This window comes from Macaca nemestrina, chromosome 16 (genome assembly GCF_043159975.1).
Source record: "Macaca nemestrina isolate mMacNem1 chromosome 16, mMacNem.hap1, whole genome shotgun sequence".
Taxonomy (NCBI): Eukaryota; Metazoa; Chordata; class Mammalia; order Primates; family Cercopithecidae; genus Macaca; species Macaca nemestrina.
This window is the reverse complement of record NC_092140.1, coordinates 47,514,133-47,527,789: the sequence shown is the minus strand read 5'-3', so window position 1 is coordinate 47,527,789 and position 13,657 is coordinate 47,514,133. Positions and strand designations below refer to the sequence as shown.

The window sequence follows — 13,657 nt, the reverse complement described above, 5'->3', positions numbered from 1 at the left end:
ACATTTGTTTTAAAACTACTGAGATTTTAGGGAAATTTTATGCTGCAACCAATTTATGTTTACACTATACAACTCCAACAACCACTCCTGAGCTAGAAAGAGCTGATGCTGAAATCAAGCCAACGTGTCTTGATTTGGTTCAGATATCTGGTAGGAGATGGTTCAGAGAAATACAAAACGATCTAATGACATAGAATTGCTTAAGAAGAGAGATGACCTCTAGAGATTCAAATGCAATACCATGGAGCATTCTACTGCTAACAAATCTGATTTCCTACTTAAAAATTCAGTTAATAAAGGGATGGTTCCAATTGAGGGCCAAATGAGTGCCCTAGAAAATCAAATGCAATCGGTATTACAGAGCCCAGGGGAAAAAACCCAACAACATATTATTTTTAAAAAGTGATAAATCATGGAGCAAAGATAAGAGATTTTTACGAGTAATTATGTGGCATAAGTATAAAAACTCAGCAATTTATGTGGAAAAATAAACAGCCAAGACAGCTAATAATGGAGTAAAAAAAAAAAAAACTAAGAAAATTCTATGAGAACTATTGTGATCAAATAATATGTATTGGTAGAGGAATAATTTACATAAATAAAATAGAGATATATACAGGTCCACATAGATGAAAATTTATATATGTGTGTGAATTAATATAATTACACTGGTGATAGCTCAATTTTATGTGAGAAGAATCAATTATTTAATAAAAGTTGCTGGTATAAAAAGTACTAGTAATCCATCTTGAGGAAAATAAAATTGAATCTCTATATTGCATTACATAAAAATGCATTTCAGATGGATTAAACACTTAAATAAAACAAACCAACCTATAAAAATGGTTTTATTAATTAGTTCCCGTAGGCGAGTACACCAAAATATATAAAATATAAAATAAATGAACTGAAATATATGTTTGTATACACACAAAAATAGTTGCATTTTTAAGTGCATTATAAATCCTTTGCTATTTGCTAAGTGATGTTATAATTTTAACAACTTGCAAAGTTTTCAATCTACAGAATTAATATATAGGTAGACACTTTTCAAACTAAATGTAAATTGTCTTTAACTTTATTTTTGCTCTTTGGAATTAGCCATAATGTTTCTGTTTTGACATGATTGATAGTGATGTTGTATATCACATATCACTGGGTTATCACATTGAAAAATTATTATCTGTCTACTCAACAACCCAGCATTCCAAGACTTGGAATTTTACCCTTTGTTCTTACTCCAGAAGTCCTCTAGCAAATTTTTTTTGAGACAGGGTCTTGCTCTATCACCCATACTGGAGTGCGGTAGATTACAGCTCACTGTAGCCTCAACCTCCCGGACTCAAGCAATCCTCCCACCTCAGTCTCCTGAGTAGTTGGAACTACAGGCATGCACCACCACACCCAGCAAATTATTTTATTTTTTTGTACAAACAGGGTCTCACTATGTTGCCCAACCTTGTCTCAAACTCCTGGGCTCAAGGGATTCTCCTGCTTCAGCTTCTTGAAGTGCTTGGATTATAGGCATGAGCCACCTTACCCAGTCAACATTTTTTTATTAGTATGCAATTACATGTTTGCTGCCTCCTTATAAATCTACTTTCTCCACTGCAAATCCCATGAAGAAATTTCCATATTTATATGCCTAGTTTGTAGCATGATTTTCTTGTTCCCACAAAATAAGTGAAGAAGCCTCATCAATTACACACATACATTCTTAGCAAAACTTAAAGTATAATCAGTTTCTGTTATGATAAGAACATGGAGAGGTAGCTACAGTCTTAAAATGTTCAGACTTCATTGTCCTCAAACAGGATAAACCATATCTATTGCAAAACTCTTAGTAACTGAGTAAGCTAGTGATATTCTGATTCCTCCTGATTTCCATAAACACAGAAATTCAAGCACTGGGTAGAAATATTTCTAAATGTTGTATTCTCTTTTCTGACTTCTTGAAGAGAATGTGGTGTATAAAAGGGATGATCTAGGTTCATAATTAGAAACATCTGTCCTTTGCTGAAGGCCATCAGTGCCATTAAGGCCTCCTGAGTTCTTTAGAGTTTTTGACTTTTGCCAAAAGTTCTGAGACGGTAATTTTTCCATTAATGCTTTCTCTGTAGATTTGCTAAGACCTGAACCCTGTTATACTGGCCGGCTTCATGTGGTGCTGCTCTCAATGGGAAAGCCCGTTGCTATCCATCTCTTCTAATTTGCTTTTTAAATCTGTGGACTTTAAAACCAGATAATTAAAGTGGAAAGAACAGGAGAGGAATTTTTATGGGTGTAGTTCTTGATATTTAGCATAAGGTTTATTTATTTTTTACATCTACCACCTCAATTTGTGTGGCTTTTATTTTACTGGTTTTGTTTTTTATTTTTGTCTTTTTCAGATCAACTCGTAATGTCCAACTGTTTTTAATAGGTGAGGTGGTGGTCTAATAGAGTGTTTTAGGGAAGAGAGTTATCAACTGTGTAAATCTATAGCTTCCTGAACTATTTTTAATAGATGAATCAAGGCACATAAAATTCATTTAAAAAAATCCTAATGCAAAATCTGTGAGCAAAGCTAAACAATTATAATCTCAGAACCTGATCTAAATAAGCCTTTTTTCTCATAGGTAAAAGTTAAATCTGGAGAAATGTATTTCCTTAGTTAGAACCTTTTGTGACTTTTCTTTGCCCAGCATATCTGTCCCTGCTTCAGGCTACGCTGTTGAGAATGACAGCTTGTCTTAAGTTAGTCTACCAATTCTTTTGGCTAATTAAGTCCTCAGTTTATAGAAATGAGATATACTCTCACATTGGTACATACATTATTTACTGGCATCTATTTTAAACTAATGCTAAACTTCAGTAAATTCTTTCACTGCCTCTTACAAAACAGGCACTTCTTTTGCCTCCCCTCTTTAAATGAAAGCACACTTGGATAGGATTCAGATATGTAGATTGTGTTTGATAAGTCCATAGGTGTTCTTTTTTAAACAGTGGTTAATGATCACTTGGCTTAAAGCACAATAGGAATATTTAATAATTATTAAATTATTTTCAAATAATAATTATTTTCAAATAATAATAAATTATTAAATGGTTTTCACTGAAATTCTCAGGTAAATTTTGCTGCCTAGAATGGAACAGGTTTTGGCCCAAGGAATGGTGTGTGTGTTGGGTGAGGATGGGGGATATCGTGTGTGTGTGTGTGTGTGTGTGTGTGTGTGAGAGAGAGAGAGAGAGAGAGATTGTGCTCAGTGAATATGTAGTGAGGAACTACAGTACTGTGATCAGTGAGGAATGCAAATATCCCACGTTAGAGCATTAAGTGACTTGTTGGTTTCCAAGTTCAACTCTTGAAAGCTGATTATCTTCTCTTTAGTTCGTATACTTTCCACAAAGTCTGCCATTGATTTGAATTGTTTGGGTAATACTTAGCTATTTTGAGAGTTTAACTGATGCACTGTGTCATGTAAATGCAATTCCTTTATTCATTTTGTTATATTATCACTTTCCCAGTTAAGTTTAACATAGCATATGTGTTTTTCTCATAGAAAGGTAAGTTTTTAACGTATGCTTTTATTAAACAATCATTGATTACTTCTCATGGTCCATTTCTCTCTTCCTCTTTCCTTTAGACATATGTTCTATTAGCCACACCTAGTGCAGGTACTTTGGGTTAAGCTGATTCCACATCACGAGACTGTGATAGTGGTAGGCCCCATCTCCTGTTCTCTAAACTTTGCATCAATGAAATTGATTCAGGTCACCCAGACCTAAGCCATAGGTGCATGGCATTCCCCTGGCCACAAAGCTTGATTCTCAAATGGGTATATATGACTCAATTTGGATCAATGAAATGAGGGAGAAGATTTGTGCTCGGGTTTCTGAGAAATAAACTCCTTTAAAAGAGATCTTAAAGAGAAACATCACAGAAAAGATACTTGCTGTTTGTCTTTTGTTCTGATATTACTTTTTCATGATGTATATTTATAGCTGTTGTGATTTGTAGTTATTTACTTTCACGGTTGTATTACCTTATGAGATAATAAGGTTCCTCAGTCTACCGGCCTTGTCTTACATAGACACAAATCTCAATATCATTCAACTTTTTCTCCAATCAATACATATAAAAGCTTTCTGAATGTTGGTCATTCTATCCTTAGCATTAAATAGGTTACATATATAAAATTATATATAGATAGATAGATATAGATATATATGCATTTTAAAATGGGTTCAATAAAGGAATGAAGAATACATGGGTGGATGTTTTGCAAGTGGCATTAGAGAAAAACATGATGCTGGGTTAGTAACACTGTGAGCTGTCAGAAAAGATAGATGGCTTTGCTGGTCATGCTATAAATAACCACCAGGTGCCACTCAGAGCTGGTGGGAGCCTCATTTTGCATGACAGCCATTGATCAGCTGCACGACTAAGATGCAACCTTTTGTGACACCACTTCAGGAGAAAAGGTTATGTTTCACATTTAAGCTTTGAATAATAAGGTCAGGATCAAATTAAATGAATTTCTCTGGCGAATACATGAAATATACACAAATTAATACAACAAATTAGATACATTGTTACAAAGAAAAGGTGAGCAAGCTGGAGCTAAGTGCGATCCTGGGACTTTGTCCTTCTGAATATTTTATTAATGAAGTGGATATCCTGTCTCATTAAAAATATCCAGAGTGAGTTCTCACCACCTATGTGAAGATCCTAAACTGTGATCTAGACTAGAATACTACAGAATAAAGAAATAAAATAATAAACATGTTTCCTATATGACTATATGCTTATTAGAGCATATTCCAAAGGAATGCAAAATACTCAGAAGAAAATCAGATAATAGGAGATTTTACATTTAAATCTTTTTGCAGACTTGAAGTAAATCTCATATTTATTTTTTGGAGGAAAAGTTCATTTATCTTTTATGTCAGTGTGGCAAATATATGTTTGTGGCATTTGGATACTAGTCAGCAAGTCTTCTTTTATGAGACAAAGAAACAAATTACGTTCCTAACTTAAACTTTCAAAGCAACTGCAGATTGTTCCCAAGGTTCTCTTCTTAATAATCAATTATTTTATTACAATAACAGTTGTATTAGTAAACTTAGCACATGTCTATATGTTATTTGACATACTTGAGTAAATAATAATACAAATGGGTTCATATTTTCAAAATTATCCACTTATATCTCATGCAACCATGGTAATGTAATTGGCTACCATAAAAATTATTTAAAACCGTTAAATGAGATTGGTCAACAAAAAGCAGACTAAATGCAAATAACTGAACAGCATAAGTAGTTACCAAGGAGCTACCATAACCAAAGAAGTTACCACATCATACATTTAAAACATTGTGTTATCATGGAAACCATGTACTCATTCATTCAACAAGTAGTAATTAATTTCTTACTCTCTGTTAGGCACTGACATAATCAAAGTTTGAAAGATTAGCTGATTTATAGAAACAGCTCACTTCGTCAATACATTTGTTTTTCATAGAGTCACGCTATGGGTGAATAAACCATTTAATCAATGCTCAATGACTATGATGCCACATACATTTTATATTTAATAATGATTGCAATTGCAATACTAAAAAGGTTTAATAACATTTTCAACATAATAGTAAAATAATTATGACAATATGATGTTTCACTAATAATAACAATAGCAATAATAAACCATGATTATGTTGAATAAATTTTTAAGACTTATGAATTTAAAATAACTTTATGTTAATTTATCAATGGGGAAACAAACTGTAATAGTTGAAAGAAAATAAAATATAAATTTTTGCTCTATGAGAATGCAGAGATGTAGAACCTGGCTAGAAAAGGAATCTAGTTGGCTAAAGAATAAGTTCAACAAAGTTACTAATCAAAAGAATTTTCTATGTAAAGAATTTCTATCAAAAGAATTTTCTATGCTTTTAAGATGGCAAACCTTCAGAAAACAGTAAGCTCTCAGATATGATATTGATATTGATACGACATGATATTGGATTAACTGCTAATCATTGACAAGATACTGAAACATTCTACCACAGCATAAAATAGTAGGAATAGACAAGGTTTATATGGACAACAAACCACCAAGCCTGACAAAAAATGAAATGCAAATCTAATGGAGGTAGCTTTTGATTTTGTAAATAAGTCATTAAATGATTGAAATAGCTTTCTGAAATTTGCCATGAGTTTGAGGAGATAAATATATCCTGAGTGTACATCAGACTTACCTAATTTAAGTGTGTGCTTGTGACTCTCTCTCTCTCTCTGTCTCTCACTCTCTCCATAGCCCACCATTCTACTGCCAACAATTGGACCAGAAACCAGACACTCTGGGGTACACACCCTTTAAGGTATGTGCATTTAAAAAATCTTTATGTTATTTTTAAAAATTTAAAGCATATCCAGTTTGTGGGATATTTTGCAAGATAACTGACCTGGTTTCATAAAAATATCCATTACATTAAAAATTGTTTTTAATGAGTTGGGCAGGGGAGAACGCTTTAGATTAAACAGATTTATTATATGTTACAAGCGAAGGCAATGTCTTAATTCTTTTTGGTCCCTGAATTGAAACAAAAACCAAATGTACAAATATTGTTCTTGAGAAATTTGTCACAATTTGAATATAAATGACAGTAAATAATTACTAATTTTATCAAGTGTGATTATATCAATGGGTTAAGTAAGACCGAGGAGAGGATGGAAGGAAGGAATAAAGGAAGAAGGGAAGAAAAGAAGAACAAGGAAGGAGTTAAAAAACATGAAAAAAAATAGATTTTTAAAATAATTGTTGAATTTAGCAATAGGTATATGACGTTTCATTAAACAATTCTCTCTAAGGTTATGACTAAAAATTTTCATAATTAAAAGTAAGTGCAACAAGAAAATTAAAAATTCTGGCAAACAATTAGAGATTTTTGTTAGCATGTTTCAACATCGTCTTTGTTAGCATTCTGATTTCTAATTCTAGCTTGAGCCTAGGAACCTGCATTTAAAAAAACACTTCAGGTACATTACATGCAGGCTTTAAGCAATGACACGTTGAAAAACACTAAACAGAATTATATTTTCTGACTCCGGAATAAATAATCTGAAATAACACATTGAAACCAGCTAAGGACATTCAGCTCTTATTTTATTCAATGGTATCACCTTCAAGGCCAGATGGGGATTGGGAAGAAGTTATCCTCGGTCAAGGTGGACACTGAGATGATGCTTCTGATTCAACATAGTGCTTTGGAAATGGAGAACATCCATTCTATGTTTACTTGCAAAATACATACATACATACATACATATATACATACATAACTCTGGATGATCAGTCGAAAACCTTACTTCTTGAACTAGAGCATTCTAAAAAGGCAGAGTTGTTTAATTTGGTTCTGGATAGAGACCACACTGATGACTCTTTGACCTCTATTTGACAGGCTGCATTTCTGCCTGTCGCCCCCAAACTGTGCATGCCACTTAAGGTTAAGTCCTTGATCTCTTTAGGAGCCACTGCACACTAATTCTTGCTAGTAATCATGGGCACAGATGCTACAATCCCATTGTTTATGACCAAATCGTGACTCTGCCACATATTGAGTGTTCCTGAGCAAATGACTCTACTCATCTTCTTTGTAACTCAGTTTCCTCTTCTGCGAAACAGAGGTAATAATGATACCTACCTATGTTGATTTGCTGACAAGATGTACTTTACTTGTTTAAACTGTTTAAGATTGTACAAAACCCATAGCAAGACTTGTAAAAATTTGGCATTCATTATTGTTGTGCTTCCCTCATGCTGTTAACACTCAACTATCCATCTCTTACATTATCTTTATTCATTTTCCCCTGACTAGGGAAATTATTAACTTGGTTGGCCCGTGCTGAACTTGTTCAAACTATAACTCTTCTTCTCCTACTCAAAAATCATGTTTCTGAAAAATTAACATTTGTCCAATAAACCAAGTAAAAACTTGGTTTCAATCTTTGTCCACTACATCCAAATTATCCTCATGTGTCAGACATCACATACCTCCAGTTCTGTTTTCATTTTTGATCCCCCAAAGCTCCAAGCACATTTTCATGTAGCTACTGATTGTCCTAAAGTTCCATCCTTCCATTCCTTAAATCTTTCTTGCACTACTACATTCATTTCCTCCTCTCAAGGTTGACACTAAGCCCCTAGTACAAGTTATTACTTCAAACATGACATGTATTTATAGCCCTCTCAGTGCTATGAACTTAAAAAATAATAATACTGGTAGAATAAATAATTATTTTATATGTCAGTTATTTGTTATAAACATCTGTCCTGTAATGGCCTTTAAAGGTTTATACAAGTTAGTTATTACAGAAACAACATGGAACATGTCAATAATTCCTCAGTGAGTTACAATCACATACTTGTACCAACAATTAGCTACTTGTCCCTTATTTAATAGTGAACATGGCCTCATATCACAAGCAATTAAGTTCTCAATAGTGCAATTAGTGGCAAAACCAAATGCAAGGCAAAAAAGAAAATGGTTTTTTAAAACTAAAATTCCAAGGCAATGTGGGATTGTGTATCCATGATATTCTTTGAAGGCTCTTATATCCAATGCATAACTGGCTATGATTGGTTATCTCTTTCACAAGGCCACATGATTTGTGTATTATCTTTTATTTTCCTGCCAATCCCTAAAATCCCCATATTGGCTTCATGTTACAACAGTTTTATTTTTGCAATGGATTTTTTAAAGTTTCTGCTTACTTTTGTAGTTTTCTTTTCTTTTTATTTTTAAACGGGTTATTGCTCTGTTGCCCAGGCTGGAGTGCAATGGTGGCATCTCAGCTCACTGCAACCTCCTGTCCCCAAGCTCAAGTGATCCTCTTTGCCTCAACCTCCCAGATAGCTGCAACCACAAGCGTGTGTCACCACACCTGGCTATTTTTTTGTATTTTTGGTAGAAATGGGGTTTTGCCATATTGCCCAGTTTAGTTTCAAACTTTCGAGATCAAGCAATTGGCCCACCTCAGCCTCCCAAACTTTCTGCTTATTTTTAATAAATATGTTAGACTCATATCAAGAATTGAGTGGCACTTCCAAATTATCTATATTTCATAGGTGATGCTTTGTTTAGCATTTTGTGAAGTCCTACTTATTAGCCTAGTTGAATATAATTTCAGTTGAATTTCTCATTTGCCCAAAAGTCACACAGTCAATATAAATCTGAATTCATGCTAAAAAATCAACCATCTCTCCACCTTTCTTTCTCAGCTTGTCAGGTTTACAGTTGAGGGGGACATTAGAGATCATGTTTCAAATGCTACATTTTAATGATGAGAAATTTGAGACCAAAAGATATTAGGAGACATTTTTGGCATTACTTGGTGGTTAAGAGGGTTTGATAACCCAATTTCAGACTTGTAAGCAGATGTTCCTTACACAGCAGCAATTTGTTCCCCATGAAGTTGTAATAGCTAAGGACATATACAGAGTTGAGAAAAAATGCTATACACACTCTTCCTTTTTTTTTTTTTTTTTTTTTTTTTTTTTGAGATGGATTCTCACTCTGTCATCCAGGCTGGAGCACAGTGGTGTGATCTTGGCTCATTACAACTTCCGTCTACCGGGTTCAAGTGATTCTCATGCCTCAGCCTCCCCAGGTAGCTGGGATTGCAGGCACCCACCACGATGCCCAACTCATTATTGTATTTTTAGTAGATATGGGTTTTTGCCATGTTGGCCAGGCTGGTCTGGAACTCTTGACATCAAGTGATCCTCCTGCCTCCTGCCTTGGCTTCCCAATGTGATGGGATTATAGGCGTGAGCCACCATGTCCGGCCTACACTCTTACTACATTTTTTTTTTTTTTTTTTTTTTGAGATGAAGTCTCTCTCTGTCGCCCAGGCTGGAGTGCAGTGGCGCGATCTCGGCTCACTGCAAGCTCCACCTCCCAGGTTCATGCCATTCTTCTGCCTCGGCCTCCCAAGTAGCTGGGAATACAGGTGCCCACCACCATGACTGGTTAATTTTTTGTATTTTTAGTAGAGACGGGGTTTCACCATGTTAGTCAGGAGCACTCTTACTAATTTTTGACACTCTTTTGCCTCTTGATTGCTACCAACTTTTCCCAGTCTAATGCCCTATTTCCCAAGTTGAAAAAACATTGGCAAGAAGTGTTGAAAGAATATAGCGAAGAACATAGAGAAAAACTCCTTGCATTGGCTACTCACCTACTGACTTCCCCAATATCCCTGTGATCTGAAAAGAAACTTACAACACTTTGGAAATTGTCACCTACATATAATATTATAATGATGTATATAATTCCCAACCCCACAAATGTTCAACTTTTCAAGTACAGCATTCAAATAATTTAATCAAATAGATATCGCCACAAAATTAAACAAACGTTTTATAAGGTCCTGAAAAAAAAATTTTTAATGTAATGTTGACACGGTATCCCATATTAGGTGCATAATACCTAAAGGACAGAGAAGTATTTGTCACCTTGCCTTTGAAAAAATTAGTTCTTACAGTTGTCTTCAGTTTGTCTCTTAAGTTCATTGGCAGCCATAACAAAAGTTGTTTTTCACCAATGGAATTGAAATACAAGACCAGAACAATTTTCAGATTTAAACATCTAGGATGTCATTCTCAAATGTCACATGGCAATAGTTCACTTAAAGAACAACAAACAGAATGAAGTGTTGAAGGAACATTTTACTTTCCATCATTGTTTACTTATATTCTGATAGATATGTCAGACCTGAATGCCTAAAAGCAAATATGAATGAGGGAGACAAAAATAAAAGCTTATGAGTTTGTGAACCAGAAAAATCCTTATACTCTATATATTTTGAACTAGTGTTACATTTAAAACATAATACTACTGCAAATTGAAATTAAAAGATAGATGATATTTGAATGAGAAAAAAGAAAAGATGATGTTAAAATGATATTTTATGTATTCTTTCCTTTATATTAAATCTTTAAAGCAGATTTTTCTTTTTTTATTTTAATAAGGTCAATATATATAACAAATTTCTAAGATATACATACTTGAACATTAATGAATGAATAAATACAGTATACATAAATTCATTTTTAAAACTATGTCTAAAACAGTGTAGCAAGATACAAAAAACATTGTTCTGACTAACCAGCTACGTGACCTGCACACTTCTTGAGATGGTTAAAACTCATGATGCTCAAGATGGTGGTATGGAGACAGTGTTGTTGGAAGCATATATCAAAATCTCCAGCAGACCATGCCAAACTACACTGCCCATGGGAGTGGGTGGTGGCTCAGAATAGTTATTAATCATTTACTATGATGAAAATATGTTGTTTACATGAATATTGTAATGACAAATAAAGTTTAATGAACTGATATAGGTTGAATGTTTGTACCCTTAAAATAGCATGTTAATGTAATCCCCAGTGTTGCAGACGGGACCTAGTAGGAGGCATTGGATCATGGGGATGGATCCCTCCTAAATGGCTTAGTGTCATCTCATAGGTAATGAGTGAGTTCTCAGTCTATTATTTCACAAGAGAGCTAGTTGTTTCAAAGAGCCTAGCATCTTTCTACCTCCCTTTCTCATTATGTGGCATGCCTGCCCCTCCTTTCCCTTCCACCATGATTGAAAGCTTCCTAAGGCTATCACCAGAAGCAGATGCTGGTGTCATGCTTCTTGTACAGCCTGCAGAACCTGAACCAAATAAATCTCTTTTATTTGTAAATTACCCAGTCTCAGGTATTCCTTTATAGCAATGCGAGTGGACTAACACATCCAACCATTAAGATATTTTCCTTTTCTATTTCTATTAGATTATATGACATTAATAAATTATTAAGCATATGATGCAAAAGTGGGTAATTACATGGCTACAATAATTGTTATTTCTAATTGTAATCCCTGTGCATGTCTCAGGATTTCTATCACATGATCTTGCGATTTCACTTCTGGGTAAATATTTAAAGAAAATAAAATTAGTATGTCAAAGAGCTATCCGGGCTCCCATGTTTAACACAGCAAGCATTATTCCCAATAGCCATAAAAAAGAATGAAATATTGTCATTTTTGACGACATGGATGAACCTAGGGGACATAATATTAAGGAATTGCTTTTTGTTTTCATTTTTTTCTAAATATATAAGATAGGATAAGTAAATTTTTTTAACAGGGTAAGTTTTTTTTTTTTTTTTAAATAGGGTAAGCATGGAAAACATTTAGTAGGGTAACTAGCTGGTAAGAAGTGCTCAAAAAACTGTGATTATTGTTATTTTTATTGGTATTATCAAAAATCTGAAATGATTTTTTAATATTTTGAAAATTATAACTTTAACCTATTTTATTATCAGTTTCCAAAAATGGATTAATTCACTTACAACAAAGCCTACAGTATAGTCTTGCTGTTTAGCTTTTCCTATATGTTTCCTACTGTTTCTATTTTATTTCTGTCCTCTACATTGCATTGAAATTCTAATATCACCATTAATATTCTAATATTATAATGCCATCATTTCCATTACAAATGAAATATACTCTCTGTATGTTAGGGCAATTACTTGCCCTTTTTCCCTACATCCACATAGCAGTTTTTTATTTGGATGAGATTAAGCAAAACAAAAAATCCTTGGAAAGCTCAGATCTGAAATACAATGATTGACACATTCAAGAACTTTATTAGGTTTCACTATATTTCAAACAGCTGAATTAATTGATAAGTGGTAATATTTGTATAGAAAAATAATCATCAAGAACTTCTAAATTTAACACAAAGCAGAAGAATTCTCAAGAGGCAGGCCAAACTTAAGAACTGCTAAAAATAAAATGTCTTTTAATTTATAATAAATGCACATCCTTATGAGTATGTCATTTGAAATTAATGGAATTTTTGAAATTGATACTTGTCAAGTTTTTGCACTGCTCTCCTGTGAGGGGAATTTCTGCTTCTTAATTGTGAGACTCATGAACATCAGTGTTTTACATACCATTTCTCTATTAAGGATGAAGCAGTCTTAGACTCTACAGTATTTCATTATGTTATGAATCATCATTAAACATTTTGCTGACTCTCAAATGTCAAATATTCTCTTGTGTCATAAAGAATTTCATTAAACAGCATGGGGGAAAGAACAGAGTAATTTTAGGAAATCTTCCCTTGTGTTCATTATGAACTTTGTTATTTATCTCCCATTCCATTTTCTCCTGGCAACTATGAATGATCTCTGCCTCATCCAAATGGTTCTATTACAATTACAGGTTTATATGTTTAAGCAGAATTTACCTAGTATGAAAAAGTCACTTTCTCAATAGCAACAGTAGTTGTACCAGTAAATTCTACAAGCATATTAAAAAATTAAGATAATGAGAATATCAAGTAATAGTCATCATTGTAGTAATATGCATTCTCAATGACTAAAAAAAATCAAACTGACCAAAAAGAAAAAAAAAAAAAACAAAAAAACACCTCCCTTCACCTTTGGGGACACTTTTTAATGTACTTTGTGAATTTTACTTAACCTGAAGCATTAAGCCTTTTGGGAAGGATTAAAAAACTAGAGTCATAGTTTTCCTAACAAAACTCTGTAATGTAACAGAAAAGAGGGTGGGTATATAAGAAAATTCATAAAAACTTAGAGTGCTGTTCTAGTCTGGA

The 13,657-nt window shown here is 33.6% G+C and overlaps 1 protein-coding gene and 1 long non-coding RNA gene across 9 annotated transcripts in view; both read right to left on the bottom strand.

Moving 5' to 3' along the window:
• The window catches only part of LOC105489946 (protocadherin 9), a 944,009-nt gene that overhangs the window by 200,804 nt on the left and 729,548 nt on the right, over nt 1-13,657 (bottom strand). The window lies entirely within an intron of this gene.
• LOC139359184 (uncharacterized) overlaps nt 1-13,657 on the bottom strand; it is a 103,952-nt gene that overhangs the window by 71,074 nt on the left and 19,221 nt on the right. Inside the window, exon 1 of the long non-coding RNA XR_011615022.1 lies at nt 1-13,657. This exon is cut by the window's left edge and continues 47,486 nt beyond it; it is cut by the window's right edge and continues 19,221 nt beyond it. This is a non-coding gene — a long non-coding RNA (uncharacterized lncRNA).